This window comes from Pseudophryne corroboree, chromosome 10 (assembly GCF_028390025.1).
Source record: "Pseudophryne corroboree isolate aPseCor3 chromosome 10, aPseCor3.hap2, whole genome shotgun sequence".
In the NCBI taxonomy this organism is placed as follows: Eukaryota; Metazoa; Chordata; class Amphibia; order Anura; family Myobatrachidae; genus Pseudophryne; species Pseudophryne corroboree.
The window spans coordinates 26092101-26108541 of NC_086453.1; positions in this window are offsets into that span (position 1 = coordinate 26092101).

Here is a 16441-nt window from a genome sequence, read left to right on the forward strand (position 1 = left end):
AACCACAATATAAACATCAAAGAGAATAGAAACCTCACAATCATAGAAATTTCACATATCAAGATTCCCTAGCAAGAAATTCCTTCAATCAAGGAGAGAGCAGGGCAATACAAGAAGAGGAGAAACAATTTTCATCCTTAATAGCAACAAAACAAAGAAAAAATCAAGAAAGAGAAATTAACCCACAAATAACATTGGAAAATAGAGGGAGAAAACAATCTACCAAAAGGAACCATTGTGAAGATACAGATGAAGGTTCATCAGATGAGGAGATCCAAGTTTTTTTTAGAGAACAGCCACATCTGCAGGAAACCACCAGATCAAAAAACATCGCCCCTGAAAAAAAGATCAAAGAAAACCAAAGAACAAGAAAAAGAGGAACAAGAGGCGGAAAAAGAAATAAAAAGAAAATAAACCAAGTGGAATCAAAAACTACAATCTTTAATTTGAGCAAAAAAGAACTTACAATACCGCAGATGCAGCTCCTTAAAAAAGGTCTTAAATTTGCACCCCACTCCAAAGTGGACAGCTTCCATCTATACATAGACCTGCAAAAATTCATCCGAAAACTGACAATCAAAAAATATTTCCAAAATACACCATCTGAAGCCTTATCAACATCTATTGACGAATACCAACATACCCAATTCAAACCCACATCTATATTCAACCCAGTGCACTGTAAAGGTTCATTTATCAATACCTTCCAAAAAGCGATGGAGGAAGAAATTGACCAAATTTCACCAAAACAAAAAAATAAAACAATTTATCTAAAGAAGAAAGATCAGCAATGATGGAATTGAAGAAAGACGACACAATAGTCATCACGCCCGCAGATAAAGGCGGAGGGATCGTCATAATGCAAAGAGATCAATATGAAAGAGAGGCGGAGCGTCTGCTAAGTGATTCAGAAACATATATCATTTTAGACCAAGATCTCACACAAAGATTCATGAAAGAATTACAAGAACATCTTGAAGAAGGCCTAGAAATTGGCATCATTAATAGTAAAGAATTTCAGTATCTCATACAATCAAATCCCCAAATTCCGACTTTCTATTTCTTACCAAAGATTCACAAACATCTCATTAACCCATCAGGACGCCCAATTATTTCTGGCATAAATTCCATTACCTCAAATCTTTCCAAATACACAGATTATTTTTTACAGAACTTGGTCACTCAACAAAAAAGCTATCTGAAAGACACAATCAGCATACTTCAAATTTTGGAAAATTTTACATGGAAATCTTCATACACATTAGGTACAGCAGACGTTAAATCATTATATACATGCATTGCACATGAAGTAGGATGCACACATACCCGCCATTACCATTCCACCCAGACTTCGATCCCAAATCAACAAATCAATTTCATCATGGCGAATATCGAATTTATTTTAACCCATAATTATTTCTGGTATAATGACAAATTCTACCTCCAAAAATGTGGCACCGCAATGGGGACACCTTTAGCCCCAAGCTATGCCAATCTTTTTGTGTCAAAATGGGAGGACGACACTATCTGGACAAAGAATATTTTTTCAGAAAATTTAATTCTTTGGCATCGGTATATAGACGATGTGATGTTCATTTGGGACGGACCAGAAGAAAAACTGCAATTATTCTTAAAGCACACTAAATTTGGCTTTCACGACAACAACAAGCAAACAAGAAGTGATTTTTCTAGATCTGGAAATCTTCATTGAACATCAGAAAATAAAAACCAGAACACACTTCAAAGAAGTTAACGGAAACAATACACTTCCCACTCACAGCAATGATCATAGACAATGGATTAAAAACATTCCTGGAGGCCAACTGCAAAGACTAAGACGAAATTGCACAGACGACAACACGTTTCTAGAACAAAGTGAACGTTTGAAAAATAACTTTGTGGAAAAAGGGTACTCCAACTTGGACATTCAAAAACATATTGGCGGAGAAAAGGATTGGACAGGTGAATTTGCGCAATTAACTGGAAGTACTGCAGCAATGACCTCTCATCTAAAACAAGCAAATACCTAAGCTTGTAAATATTCTGTAGCAAAAGAGTTTAAGGTGATAGGGCTTTGCGCTGTTACCAGAAGGATGTGCTGTACCCCAAATAAATACCACCACTCTCACTTTTTACTTTTTCAGTATGGGTGGGATATTCACAATTTATTGGGAACAGATATACATGTAGTGCAAAAGATCTTAAAGCAGTTCTAAGGTGTCACAGTGCACATGCTGCTAAAATTTCATAGCACTAAAGTTTGACAATACAAGACTTTAAAAGACATATAAATATAATATAAAAGACATAGAAAAAACTCCATATTTTCGTACCCTCTTGGGCTAGTGGTGTGTGCCTTAGTGTAATGAAATTGGGTCCTGTTTAGGCCGTCCAGCAACACACCACTAAGCTTTGCCCAGATAGTTGGAGAGTCTTTAGGAGTCCACCAAAGTGTTCAGCATCACCAGCATGACGCGTTTCGGATCCTTATAAATCCTTTTTCAAATGCATGTGTTACTGAACATCCTTAGGGTATTTATACCCTGAATCCGGATGGGACCGCCCTGCACTTCCTGTTTGTTCTTCCCGCCTTTTTCGCTGCAGGCAGCGCAGCGGAAATACGTCATCTGCGTTCCAGCTTTTGCCGGAAGTCCGGTTTTTTGCATTCCACTGGCCGGCGGATGTTGGTACTTTGTTTGCGTTCCACCACATCCGGAAGAAACTAGGATCTTACTAGTCCAATAGAGATAGTTTTTGCAGAGGGATATTTTCAGAAAACAAACAACACACCAAATTCTCTGTTAAAAAAACTATCACGGTACTTCGTATTCCCCGCTGAGTCCATCCCTATTATGAGAATTGGAGGTTTATTTGATCTTTTAGTAGTATCCCAATTCCAATATGGTAATCATGTAAAAGATAAAAGATAAGAAATATTAGATTAAAATCATACATCACGTTAAAAACCATTTGAGCTCGAAGTCTGCATTTAAACCTCTCGGAGTGAGACTATTTAACATATATATCCATTTCATTTCCTTTTTAGCGAGACACATTTCCACATCTTTATATTTCCATGAATTATTAACTTGTTCTAACCCCAAGAACCTCTTTATACAGGCTTCCGCATTATTATGGACCTTTTTAAAATGTTCCGAAAGTGGGTGGCTAAGATTACCCTTTTTTATATTATAAACATGTTCTGCCATTCGTGTTTTCAAATTCCTTGTGGTTTTGCCTATATAGATCAATCCACACGTACACTCTATTAAATAAATAATGTTCCTTGAGTGACATGTTATAAAGCTATTGATGGTATATTATTTTTCATTAGCATAAAAAGAGGTAGTTTTTCTTAAATTATTATGCTTATATGTTGAACGACACATTAAGCAAGAGCCACATCTATGAAATCCTTTCATTCTTTCACTTTTGAGTTTTAAGTCTGGTAGTGTGCTCTTTACCAGGTTATCTTTCAAGGATCTTGCTCTTTTGTATATAAAGGAAGGTTTTGTTGGAAGATACTCCTTTAATACTGGGTCTTCTTTCAGAATCCTCCAGTTTTTTGATACACTCCTTTCTAATTCCCTAAAATGAGAGCCATACTGACTTATATAGGACCATTCATAGTTTGATTTTTTTTGGGTGTTTTCATCCTTTTCTTTATATTTCAAAAGTTCATGTCTATCTAATGGTAGAACTTTGTTTTTTGCTTCTATTAATTTTTCCTTAGGATATCCTTTTTCTATAAATCTTTCGCTAATTTTATCTATCTCCTCTACACACATATCATTTTCTGTACAGTTTCTTTTAGCCCGTTTAAACTGGCCTAGTGGGATTCCCTCTAGCCAGTTTTGGTGATGTTCGCTAGAAATGTCTATATATGAATTGGAATCCGTCTCTTTCTTATATAGTTTAGTGTGGAGGTGATCATCCTTTATATAGATTTCCAAATCTAAGAAATTAAGCTGATTACAGCTTTTAGTAAAGGTTAAATTAATATTGTAATCATTATGGTTTAAAGATTCACAGAAAGGGTCTAATGTTTCAGGGTTTCCACGCCACACAAAAAATATATCGTCTATAAAGCGATACCAGCACACCAGGTTTGCCCCCTTTTACCTTGCCAAATCTATTATATGGTGTTCCCAGTATGACATAAACAGATTGGCATAGCTAGGGGCAAACCTGGTGCCCATAGCAGTTCCGAGAATTTGTAAATAATAACTCCCATTAAAATAGAAATAATTGTTTTCTAAAATAAATTCTATAGAGTCCACAATAAACGATTTTAAATCTTGTGAGTAGTCACTCTTATCCAAGAAGAAAGTTATAGCATCTTTTCCTCTGTTCCAGTCAATTATAGTATATAGACTGGATACGTCTGCAGTGACTAATGTACATTCATTATCCCAACGTATTTGGGTTAACTTTCTTAAAACATCCGAAGTATCTCTAACAAAGGCTGAGGTTTTATTCACCAATGGTTGCAAATAATAATCAACCATTGCCGAGAGATTAGATGTTATGCTATTTACCCCCGAAATAATTGGTCTTCCTGGGGGTTTATTTTTATCCTTATGTATCTTCGGAAGTATATACATTGTGGGAGTTGTAGGGTTTTTTATTAGAACAAATTCCTTCTCGTCTTGTGTGATTACTTCTTTAGATAGTGCTACATTTATGAGACTCCAATTTACTAATAATTTGACATGTAGGATCACTTCTCAGTTTTCTATATGTCGTTAAATCACCCAACTGTCTATTCACTTCACTAATGTAGTCTGCCCTATTTAAAACTACTACTGAACCGCCCTTATCCACGGGTTTTATTATTATTTGATTGTTCTCTTTTAACGATTTCACTGCTTCTCTTTCTTTTTTTGTTAAGTTCCTTTTTCTGGAGCCTTTAAAGTTTCTAATATCTTTTTCAACTAAGGTGCGGAAGCTTTCTATACAATTTCCCTTAAGGTATTTGGGGTAAAAGGTAGATTGGGGTTTATAAGGTGTTTTTAATCCCCCAGGTTCATTAAGTTGTGGAATTTCTTTACTATGCTTTGATAAGAAAAATGTCTTAATTCAGAGCTTACGAATAAACTTTTGTAAGTCAATATATGCTTCAAAGGGATTCCCCGAAGAGGTGGGGGCAAATTTTAACCCTTTCTGCAACACTTTCTGTTCGTATTGAGTTAGAACATATGAGCTTAAATTAAACACTTTTCCTTGTTCTAAGGGTGTGTTTTTGGTCTCATTTTGAGGGATATTTTTTATCTTTTTACTTTTACGTTTCTTCTTCCCTCCTCCCCTCTTTCCTCTTTTCTTATTATTAGTTATAGTCTTCTTGGGGTTCTGCCCTCCCATCCCAAAAAAGACTCCTCATTTCTGAGTGGTTCATAATGATTTCTTACAGGCGCATTGTAATTGAAATTCTCCCTAGGATATTTGGGGTATTCATCTCGTTGCCGCCAATTTGTCTGTCTATTGGGGTAATGTTTACCTTTCCAATTATCCCTTCTTTTTGTATATTCTCGAGGGAGATACTCCCTATCACTCTGATTAATTGGCTAATTTCTTAGGGGTTGATAATTATTTTTCTTTCTCTTATTTTGAGTTTTCCATTTAGATAAAGGGGTTTGATTCATGGGATCTGATTGTAGAGATGTTTTACTTTCTTTCTTATCTTCTATATCTCTTTGATACTTTTTCTGTTTTTTAATTTTTAAATCTTTTGTGTTTTTTTCTAGTTTAGAGATAAGTTTCTCTTTGGTTTTAACATCCTCTAGATCTATAAAAGGTTTTATTAACAATTTCAATCTATCAATTTCTTGATTTAATTCTTTTAGATCGATTTTCCGTTCCTTTAGTATCAGATCAATCAGGGACCGGGAACATTTATTCAAAATATGATCCCATTCTTGCCTGAAATCATCTCTTGCTGATACAAAGGAAGGGAATTTCTGAATTTGCAAACCTTTTGGTACAATGTTGTCTACCTGATATTTTTCAAGGAAGACAACCTCCCACCGTATTCGGTTCTCCTTAAGCATACATTTCTCTAATTTATTCATTACTACTGACAAATCTTCATCAGCAACACTTGGATCAATAGTATTTTCAGAAAAGATGCTCTTAAGTAATTCATTTCGAGTTTCTCTATAAGAGAACATCCCTGCAGCAAATAGACCAAATCCTAGGTGTTTAGACAACAGCTAGCGGAGAAAAGGATTGGACAGGTGAATTTGCGCAATTAACTGGAAGTACTGCAGCAATGACCTCTCATCTAAAACAAGCAAACACCTAAGCTTGTAAATATTCTGTAGCAAAAGAGTTTAAGGTGATAGGGCTTTGCGCTGTTACCAGAAGGATGTGCTGTACCCCAAATAAATACCACCACTCTCACTTTTTACTTTTTCAGTATGGGTGGGATATTCACAATTTATTGGGAACAGATATACATGTAGTGCAATAGATCTTAAAGCAGTTTTAAAGTGTCACAGTGCACATGCTGCTAAAATTTCATAGCACTAAAGTTTGACAATACAAGACTTTAAAAGACATATAAATATAATATAAAAGACATAGAAAAAAACTCCTTATTTTCGTACCCTCTTGGGCTAGTGGTGTGTGCCTTAGTGTGGTGAAATCAGGTCCTGTTTAGGCCGTCCAGCAACACACCACTAAGCTTTGCCCAGATAGTTGGAGAGTCTTTAGGAGTCCACCAAAGTGTTCAGCATCACCAGCATGACGCGTTTCGGATCCTTATAAATCCTTTTTCAAATGCATGTGTTACTGAACATCCTTAGGGTATTTATACCCTGAATCCGGATGGGACCGCCCTGCACTTCCTGTTTGTTCTTCCCGCCTTTTTCGCTGCAGGCAGCGCAGCGGAAATACATCATCTGCGTTCCAGCTTTTGCCGGAAGTCCGTTTTTTTGCGTTCCACTGGCCGGCGGAAGTTGGTACTTTGTTTGCGTTCCACCACGGTCCGGAAGAAACTAGGATCTTACTAGTCCAATAGAGATAGTTTTTGCAGAGGGATATTTTCAGAAACCAAACAACACACCAAATTCTCTGTTAAAAAACTATCACGGTACTTCGTATTCCCCGCTGAGTCCATCCCTATTATGAGAATTGGAGGTTTATTTGATCTTTTAGTAGTATCCCAATTCCAATATGGTAATCATGTAAAAGATAAAAGATAAGAAATATTAGATTAAAATCATACATCACGTTAAAAACCATTTGAGCTCGAAGTCTGCATTTAAACCTCTCGGAGTGAGACTATTTAACATATATATCCATTTCATTTCCTTTTTAGCGAGACACACTTCCACATCTTTATATTTCCATGAATTATTAACTTGTTCTAACCCCAAGAACCTCTTTATACAGGTTTCCGCATTATTATGGACCTTTTTAAAATGTTCCGAAAGTGGGTGGCTAAGATTACCCTTTTTTATACTATAAACATGTTCTGCCATTCGTGTTTTCAAATTCCTTGTGGTTTTGCCTATATAGATCAATCCACACGTCCACTCTATTAAATAAATAATGTTCCTTAAGTGACATGTTATAAAGCTATTGATGGTATATTCTTTTTCATTAGCATAAAAAGAGGTAGTTTTTCTTAAATTATTATGCTTATATGTTGAACGACACATTAAGCAAGAGCCACATCTATGAAATCCTTTCATTCTTTCACTTTTGAGTTTTAAGTCTGGTAGTATGCTCTTTACCAGGTTATCTTTCAAGGATCTTGCTCTTTTGTATATAAAGGAAGGTTTTGTTGGAAGATACTCCTTTAATACTGGGTCTTCTTTCAGAATCCTCCAGTTTTTTGATACACTCCTTTCTAATTCCCTAAAATGAGAGCCATACTGACTTATATAGGACCATTCATAGTTTGAATTTTTTTGGATGTTTTCATCCTTTTCTTTATATTTCAAAAGTTCATGTCTATCTAATGGTAGAACTTTGTTTTTTGCTTCTATTATTTTTTCCTTAGGATATCCTTTTTCTATAAATCTTTCGCTAATTTTATCTATCTCCTCTACACACATATCATTTTCTGTACAGTTTCTTTTAGCCCGTTTAAACTGGCCTAGTGGGATTCCCTCTAGCCAGTTTTGGTGATGTTCGCTAGAAATGTCTATATATGAATTGGAATCCGTCTCTTTCTTATATAGTTTAGTGTGGAGGTGATCATCCTTTATATAGATTTCCAAATCTAAGAAATTAAGCTGATTACAGCTTTTAGTAAAGGTTAAATTAATATTGTAATCATTATGGTTTAAAGATTCACAGAAAGGGTCTAATGTTTCAGGGTTTCCACGCCACACAAAAAATATATTGTCTATAAAGCGATACCAGCACACCAGGTTTGCCCCCTTTTCTCTTGCCAAATCTATTATATGGTGTTCCCAGTATGACATAAACAGATTGGCATAGCTAGGGGCAAACCTGGTGCCCATAGCAGTTCCGAGAATTTGTAAATAATAGCTCCCATTAAAATAGAAATAATTGTTTTCTAAAATAAATTCTATAGAGTCCACAATAAACGATTTTAAATCTTGTGAGTAGTCACTCTTATCCAAGAAGAAAGTTATAGCATCTTTTCCTCTGTTCCAGTCAATTATAGTATATAGACTGGATACGTCTGCAGTGACTAATATACATTCATTATCCCAACGTATTTGGGTTAACTTTCTTAAAACATCCGAAGTATCTCTAATAAAGGCTGAGGTTTTATTCACCAATGGTTGCAAATAATAATCAACCATTGCCGAGAGATTAGATGTTATGCTATTTACCCCCGAAATAATTGGTCTTCCTGGGGGTTTATTTTTATCCTTATGTATCTTCGGAAGTATATACATTGTGGGAGTTGTAGGGTTTTTTATTAGAACAAATTCCTTCTCGTCTGCTGCACTACATGTATATCTGTTCCCAATAAATTGTGAATATCCCACCCATACTGAAAAAGTAAAAAGTGAGAGTGGTGGTATTTATTTGGGGTACAGCACATCCTTCTGGTAACAGCGCAAAGCCCTATCACCTTAAACTCTTTTGCTACATTCAAAAACATATTGACAAGTTGAAACATACTGACAGAAAAGAACTAATCAAGTACAAAGATAAAAAAGAAAACTCCATCAAATTATCATTTATTACCCAATACAGCAGTAACACAACATTAGTAGAAAAGATGATACGGAAACACTGGCACATATTACAACTAGATGAGACACTGAAACAAATACTACCAGAACATCCAAAAATAATTTATCGACGAGCACAATCTATAAAACAAACAATAACAAAAAGTAATCTACATCAACAAGGCAAAAAAGAACACGATCCCACCAATATAGTATTCAGACAAAGTCTCAATTGCAAGGCATGTGATATAAGTAATAGAACAACAAAAAAAACAACCAGCCTTTCATCGATAGTCACTGGAAAAAGTTATCAAATTAATCAAGCATTAAGCTGCGACACAGAAGGGGTAATTTACCTCTTACAATGCCCATGCAATCTCCAGTACGTGGGACAGACAAAACGAAAAGCTAAAGTCAGATTTGCAGAACATATCAACAACATAAAAAAAGGCTTGACCACACATAATGTCTCGAAACATTATCTAGAAGTTCACAACAAGAATCCAATCGGAACAAATTTCCTGGTATTTAAAAAAATCTACACCAATTGGAGAGGCGGAAACATCTCCGAAGAATTAAAAATGGTAGAAACTAAATGGATCTTTGATTTAAAAACTATGACACCGAGAGGTCTAAATATAGAAATTGAACTCAATCCTTTCCTACGAAAATAAAAAACAAAGAGGATAATCATATAAAAACCAAAATTAACCTTTCTTCATAAAAAGAATCGTAATAAAATTCACGTCAATTTTAACAGTAAGTAATAATAACCATTTATAAGCGGTACCAGTTATAACAAATTTTCTTTATCTTTTAACAGTGAGTAACCAAACCATGGTTGCCACCAAAAAATGAGGTAATTTCCACCCGGAAGTTCCGGGACTTTTAATATAAATAAATCTAATAAAAAACATTCTTTTTTACTTCACTCCTCGAAAAAGTGCATTGAAGTGCATGAAACGCGTTGGAGATCATCATTTACACTCTAAGGAGGAAATCCCTTTCATCAGCCGCAACACAAGCAGAATCAAACATCTGCTGCAACTTAAACCGGGAATAACATCACGCCGGAGCACATCTCGTAGGACACAGCGGGACACGCAAACGCTGCCAGCCCTGGACTCAGCGGGACTCGTAAGTACCGCCAGCACTGCCAACAAACAACAGCCGCGGACAAACAACATCAGAGCCGCAGTGCTCGTAGCGGCTTCCAGCGGCTTTTCAGTCGGCACCCAGCGGTCTCAGCAACCAGTGTTCTCCACGGCACCGAAGTTAAGTACAGGGAAAGGTAGGAAATTACGGACATTCAGTAGAAATAAAGTGTTGCTGGCCACCTCCTCTTCCACATTCACTCAAAAGAGTGTAAACATTATATTAATAACAATATTTCCTTTTTTACAGGTACCACTTTTTATATTTATATTTATATTTTTCATTCATCACATGCATATATTTGTTTAACATTCCCAGCGCTTGTTATGATTCCAGTACTCCTGACCGGAGGAGATCTCATGGCAATGGTCAGAGTACTGGAAGGGAATGCTGGTTATGGGAGCGGGAATAGAAAATAGCCCCTGGCGCCCTAACTGCGTTGTCTCGCCCGTGCTGTCAGAAATCCCCTGCGAGACTATGGTTGCTTGAGCCCATGGCAGCCGCGTTTGAAGGGCGGATTAAGTCTGCCCAACTCCGATGCCCCCTCAGGTCTTAATGGGAGACAAAGGGAAATCCGAGACAGGGTGATAACAAGGGGCCCTCTGACTAAACAACCAGGCCAGGGGCTACAAGCTAACTGACAAAACCTAAAGTATGTGCGGAAACCCACCAGGGAAAAGGACAACCAAAATCCACTTGTCCAATACTCCTACCCGGCACCGCCGGATACCAGAGTGGACCTGTGGAAGCGGAACCCTCCGCAAAATGCACCAAAACATAAATAATAAATAATAAAGCGGACAAGCCGCAACACACGGCAAGGCCGTGACTCACGAACACCACTGGATGTTATAAGGTGATTGGTCAGGACTCCAGGAATAAGATGACAAACTTCCGAGTTCAGAGCTTCCAATACTGGAATGACCGGATACAGCAAGACTGGAACAGACTCTCAGCAAACAGAGACAGCATGCAGGAAGCTATTACCGGCGTCTGTGAGAAGCCCTGGGAGTGTATTTAACAAGGAGTCCTCCAATCAGCTGCCTAAAGGCTGATTAGAATAAATGCCGTGCAGCTGCCTTGCTGCCCGGCCAGAGAGCAGGAGAAAACATTAACCCTTAAAGCCTAGCAACGGGGAACACGGTCCGTCAGTGGCGTCCCCATTGCTAGGGTCCGTGCGGCTCAGCGCGCCCGGCGTCCAGCGTTGCCAGGGAGCCGGCGGCTGTTCGCGTACGGCGTCCCAGGTTGCTAGGCGCCGGGCCACACCGACGAGCGGACCCCGGCGCCTAACAGTACCCCCCCTTGAGGAGGGGTCAAGGAACCCCTAAAGCCAGGCTTCCAAGGAAACTCCCGAAAAAATGCCCTCTTGAGCCTTGGGGCATGAAGATCCTTATCAAGGACCCAGGACCTTTCCTCTGGACCATAACCTCTCCAGTGAACCAGAAAATAGAGCCGGCCCCTGGACAACTTGGAATCGAGAACCTTCTCCACCAGGAACTCCTGTTGCCCCTGTACATCCACTGGAGATCTTCCCTGAGAGATCTTCCGAGGAAATTTATTGGAAGAAATGTATGGCTTCAACAGGGAGCAATGAAACGTATTACCAATCCGAAGAGATTTTGGTAAACGTAACCGGAAAGCAACTGGGTTAACTTTTTTAATGATATGAAATGGTCCAATAAATTTGGGTCCCAACCTAGCTGAAGATTGTCGAAGTCTAATGTTACGAGTCGACAACCATACCCTATCTCCCACCTTAAAACTGCAAGGACGTCGGAGCCGGTCAGAAAATTTTTTCTCTCGAAAGGCCGCTTTTCTGAGAGCAAGGTGCACTTTTTTCCAAATGGCTCTGAGATGGGAGGTTAAGGTTAGCGAGGAAACTGAGGAATGTTGAAAAAAAGAATTAGCTCTGGGGTGAAAACCAAAAACTGAAAAGAATGGAGACACGTTGGTGGAGGAATGACAAGAATTATTGTAAGCAAACTCCGCCAATGGAAGAAACTCGGACCAATCATTCTGGAGTTTAGCTGAATACAAACGCAAATACTGTTTCAATGATTGGTTAACTCGCTCGGTTTGCCCGTTGGACTGTGGGTGGTAACCAGATGTTAATGATAATCTCATCTTTAATGAAGCACAGAAACACTTCCAGAATTGTGCAATGAATTGTGGACCCCGATCAGAAACAATATCAGTGGGCAACCCATGAAGTCTGAAAACATGGCGGAGAAACAACACTGCCAATCCTTGGGCAGATGGCAGTCGGGGAAGGGCAATGAAATGAGCCATCTTGCTAAAACGGTCTACTACCACCCAAATGACTCTGCATCCAGCTGAAAGGGGAAGGTCCACCACAAAATCCATGGAAATATGAGACCATGGCCTGAGAGGGACAATCAAGGGCATAAGTTGCCCGATAGGCAAGGAACGGGGAACCTTATGCTGTGCACAAACCTGACATGAAGAAACAAACTCCTTAACGTCTTTAGAAAGACCAGGCCACCATACTGAGCGGGAGACTAACTCCAATGTCTTAGAGATCCCCGGATGCCCGGAAACTTTGTTATCATGGAACTCAGTCAAAACAGTAGCTCTCAAGAACTCAGGGACGTAAAGACGACCAGCAGGAGTATTTCCAGGAGCTTGGTGTTGAAGCTGTTTTAACTGGGTAAATAAATCTTGTGTGAGGCCTGCCCAAATGACTGAAGATGGAAGTATGGGAGTAACAGGACTGTTATCATGAACCGGAAGAAAACTGCGTGACAGAGCATCTGCCTTGGTATTCTTGGAACCTGGCCTGAAAGTTATAATAAATTTGAAACGAGTAAAGAACAAAGCCCAACGTGCCTGCCGGGCATTCAGCCGCTTAGCTGATTCGATGTATTGCAGATTCTTATGGTCAGTCAATACTGAAATGGTATGTGTTGCTCCCTCAAGCCAATGCCTCCACTCCTCGAAAGCCCATTTAATAGCCAGTAACTCCCGGTTACCAACATCGTAGTTGGATTCAGCGGATGAGAATTTCCTGGACATAAAGGCACAAGGATGTAGTTCCAGAGTGTCCGGATCCTTCTGAGATAAGATAGCCCCCACTCCAACCTCCGAGGCATCAACCTCAACAATGAAGGGCAATTCTGGGTTGGGATGTCTGAGGACTGGAGCTGAGACAAAAGCTTGTTTCAAGGCCTGAAAGGATAACTCGGCTTCATGTGACCAGTTGGTAGGATCCGCTCCCTTCTTAGTCAGTGCAACAATGGGAGTAACCAGGTCGGAAAAAGAATGAATAAATCTTCTATAATAATTCGCAAACCCTAAAAAGCGCTGAATTGCTTTTAAGTTGGTGGGTTGCGCCCAGCTAAGGATGGCTTGGAGCTTCTTAGGTTCCATGAAGAATCCCCGAGGGGAAATAATGTACCCTAAAAAGGATACCTCCGTGACATGAAACTCACACTTCTCCAGCTTGGCATATAGATGATTTTCACGTAATTTTTTAAGAACCTGACGCACCTGGGTAACATGTTGTTCAATTGATTCAGAATAGATCAGGATGTCGTCTAAGTAAACGACCACGAATCTTCCTAGAAAATCACGGAGCACATCGTTAATGAGATCCTGGAATACTGCCGGAGCGTTAGACAAGCCGAACGGCATCACCAGATACTCGTAGTGACCCGACTGAGTACTGAAAGCCGTCTTCCACTCATCTCCCGACTTGATTCGGATGAGGTTATACGCTCCCCTCAGGTCAATTTTAGAAAAAATCACAGCCGAACGCAGCTGATCAAAGAGGACAGAAATCAGCGGCAGAGGGTAAGTATTTTTAATTGAGATCTTATTCAGGGCTCTAAAGTCAATGCAAGGTCTGAGTGATCCGTCTTTTTTCTCCACAAAGAAGAAGCCTGCACTTAAAGGGGATTTAGATGGCCTGATAAATCCTTTCCCTAGGCTCTCCTTAACATACTCATTCATGGCCGCAGTTTCTGGCCCGGATAATGCATATAACCTTCCCTTTGGCAATGTGGCACCAGGAATTAGCTCAATAGCACAATCATAAGGCCGATGGGGAGGCAGAATGTCTGCATTGCCCTTGGAAAACACATCAACAAAGTCCTGGTATTCCACGGGAATGAGTTCGGGAATGGCAGCAGCTATTCTGACGGGAAACGTAATACATTCCTTATTACAGATGGTACCCCATTGTGAAATCTCCCCCGACTGCCAATCAATGGTGAGATTATGAAAGGCCAGCCAAGGGTGACCCAGAACCACTGGAACTGCTGGGCAATGGGTAAGGAAAAACTCGATCTTTTCGGAATGAAGAGCTCCTACCGTAAGTAGTACAGGGGGTGTACAGAGGGAAATAACCCCATTGGACAAGGGACTCCCATCTAAACCATGCATGGTGATACACATACCCAAGGCTAACTGAGGAATACCTAAGGCCTTGGCCCACGTTAAGTCCATAAAGTTCCCTGCAGCTCCACTGTCAACAAAAGCCGACACCGAGGAACAGAGGCTGCCAAAGGAAACTTTAGCTGGGACTAAAAGGGAGTTCTTCGAGGAGATAAGCTGCAGACCAAAGTGAACCCCCTCACAATTCACTTGGTCGAGGCGTTTTCCTGACTTGATCGGACAATTACGGGCAAAATGTCCCTTACCCCCACAGTACAAACAAAGACCAGAGTTTTGCCTTCTTGCTCTTTCTTCTGGAGACAGCCGGGAGAGACCTATCTGCATGGGCTTCTCTACGTCCTCAGGAATGGAAAATACACATGGAGTAGACCTGACAGGTGCTCCTTTTTCAGCCCTCCGCTCTCTGAGACGACGATCAATCTTAATAGAAAGCTCCATGAGTTTATCGAGAGTCTCAGGAGCGGGATACTGAAGGAGACTGTCTTTTATAGACTCTGATAAGCCGAGGCGAAACTGACTGGGCAGGGCTGGGTCATTCCAGCCACAGTCGTTCGACCAACGGCGAAACTCTGTACAAAAAACTTCTGCAGGATTTCTACCCTGTCTGAGAGTGCGTAACTGACTCTCAGCGGATGCCTCTCTATCAGGGTCATCATACAAAAGCCCTAAAGACCCAAAAAAGGCGTCTACTGATGACAACGCCGGATCCTCTACTTTTAAACCGAATGCCCAGGTCTGAGGATCTCGCTGGAGCAAAGAAATAATAATTCCGACCCGCTGAGATTCAGTACCTGAGGAGATCGGTCTTAACCGAAAATAAAGTTTACAGGATTCTTTAAAATTAAAAAACTCCTTCCTATCACCAGAAAAACGGTCAGGCAAGTGCATTTTTGGTTCAGGGACTACCCTCGGGGAAGTTCGTAAAAGATCTTCCTGCGACTTCACCCGAAGGGAAAGATCCTGAAACATCTGAGTAAGTTCTTGAATCTGGCTGACTAGGAGCTGACCAGGATTTGGCCCTAAACCTGTGGGATTCATGAGGCCGATAACTCTTACAAAACTGAATAAGGAAAAAATTAAACCCAGTTTAATTTTAGGTTTTGGTATGGCCGGTAATAATGTTATGATTCCAGTACTCCTGACCGGAGGAGATCTCATGGCAATGGTCAGAGTACTGGAAGGGAATGCTGGTTATGGGAGCGGGAATAGAAAATAGCCGCTGGCGCCCTAACTCCGTTGTCTCGCCCGTGCTGTCAGAAATCCCCTGCGAGACTATGGTTGCTTGAGCCCATGGCAGCCGCGTTTGAAGGGCGGATTAAGTCTGCCCAACTCCGATGCCCCCTCAGGTCTTAATGGGAGACAAAGGGAAATCCGAGACAGGGTGATAACAAGGGGCCCTCTGACTAAACAACCAGGCCAGGGGCTACAAGCTAACTGACAAAACCTAAAGTATGTGCGGAAACCCGCCAGGGAAAAGGACAACCAAAATCCACTTGTCCAATACTCCTACCCGGCACCGCCGGATACCAGAGTGGACCTGTGGAAGCGGAACCCTCCGCAAAATGCACCAAAACATAAATAATAAATAATAAAGTGGACAAGCCGCAACACACGGCAAGGCCGTGACTCACGAACACCACTGGATGTTATAAGGTGATTGGTCAGGACTCCAGGAATAAGATGACAAACTTCTGAGTTCAGAGCTTCCAATTGTC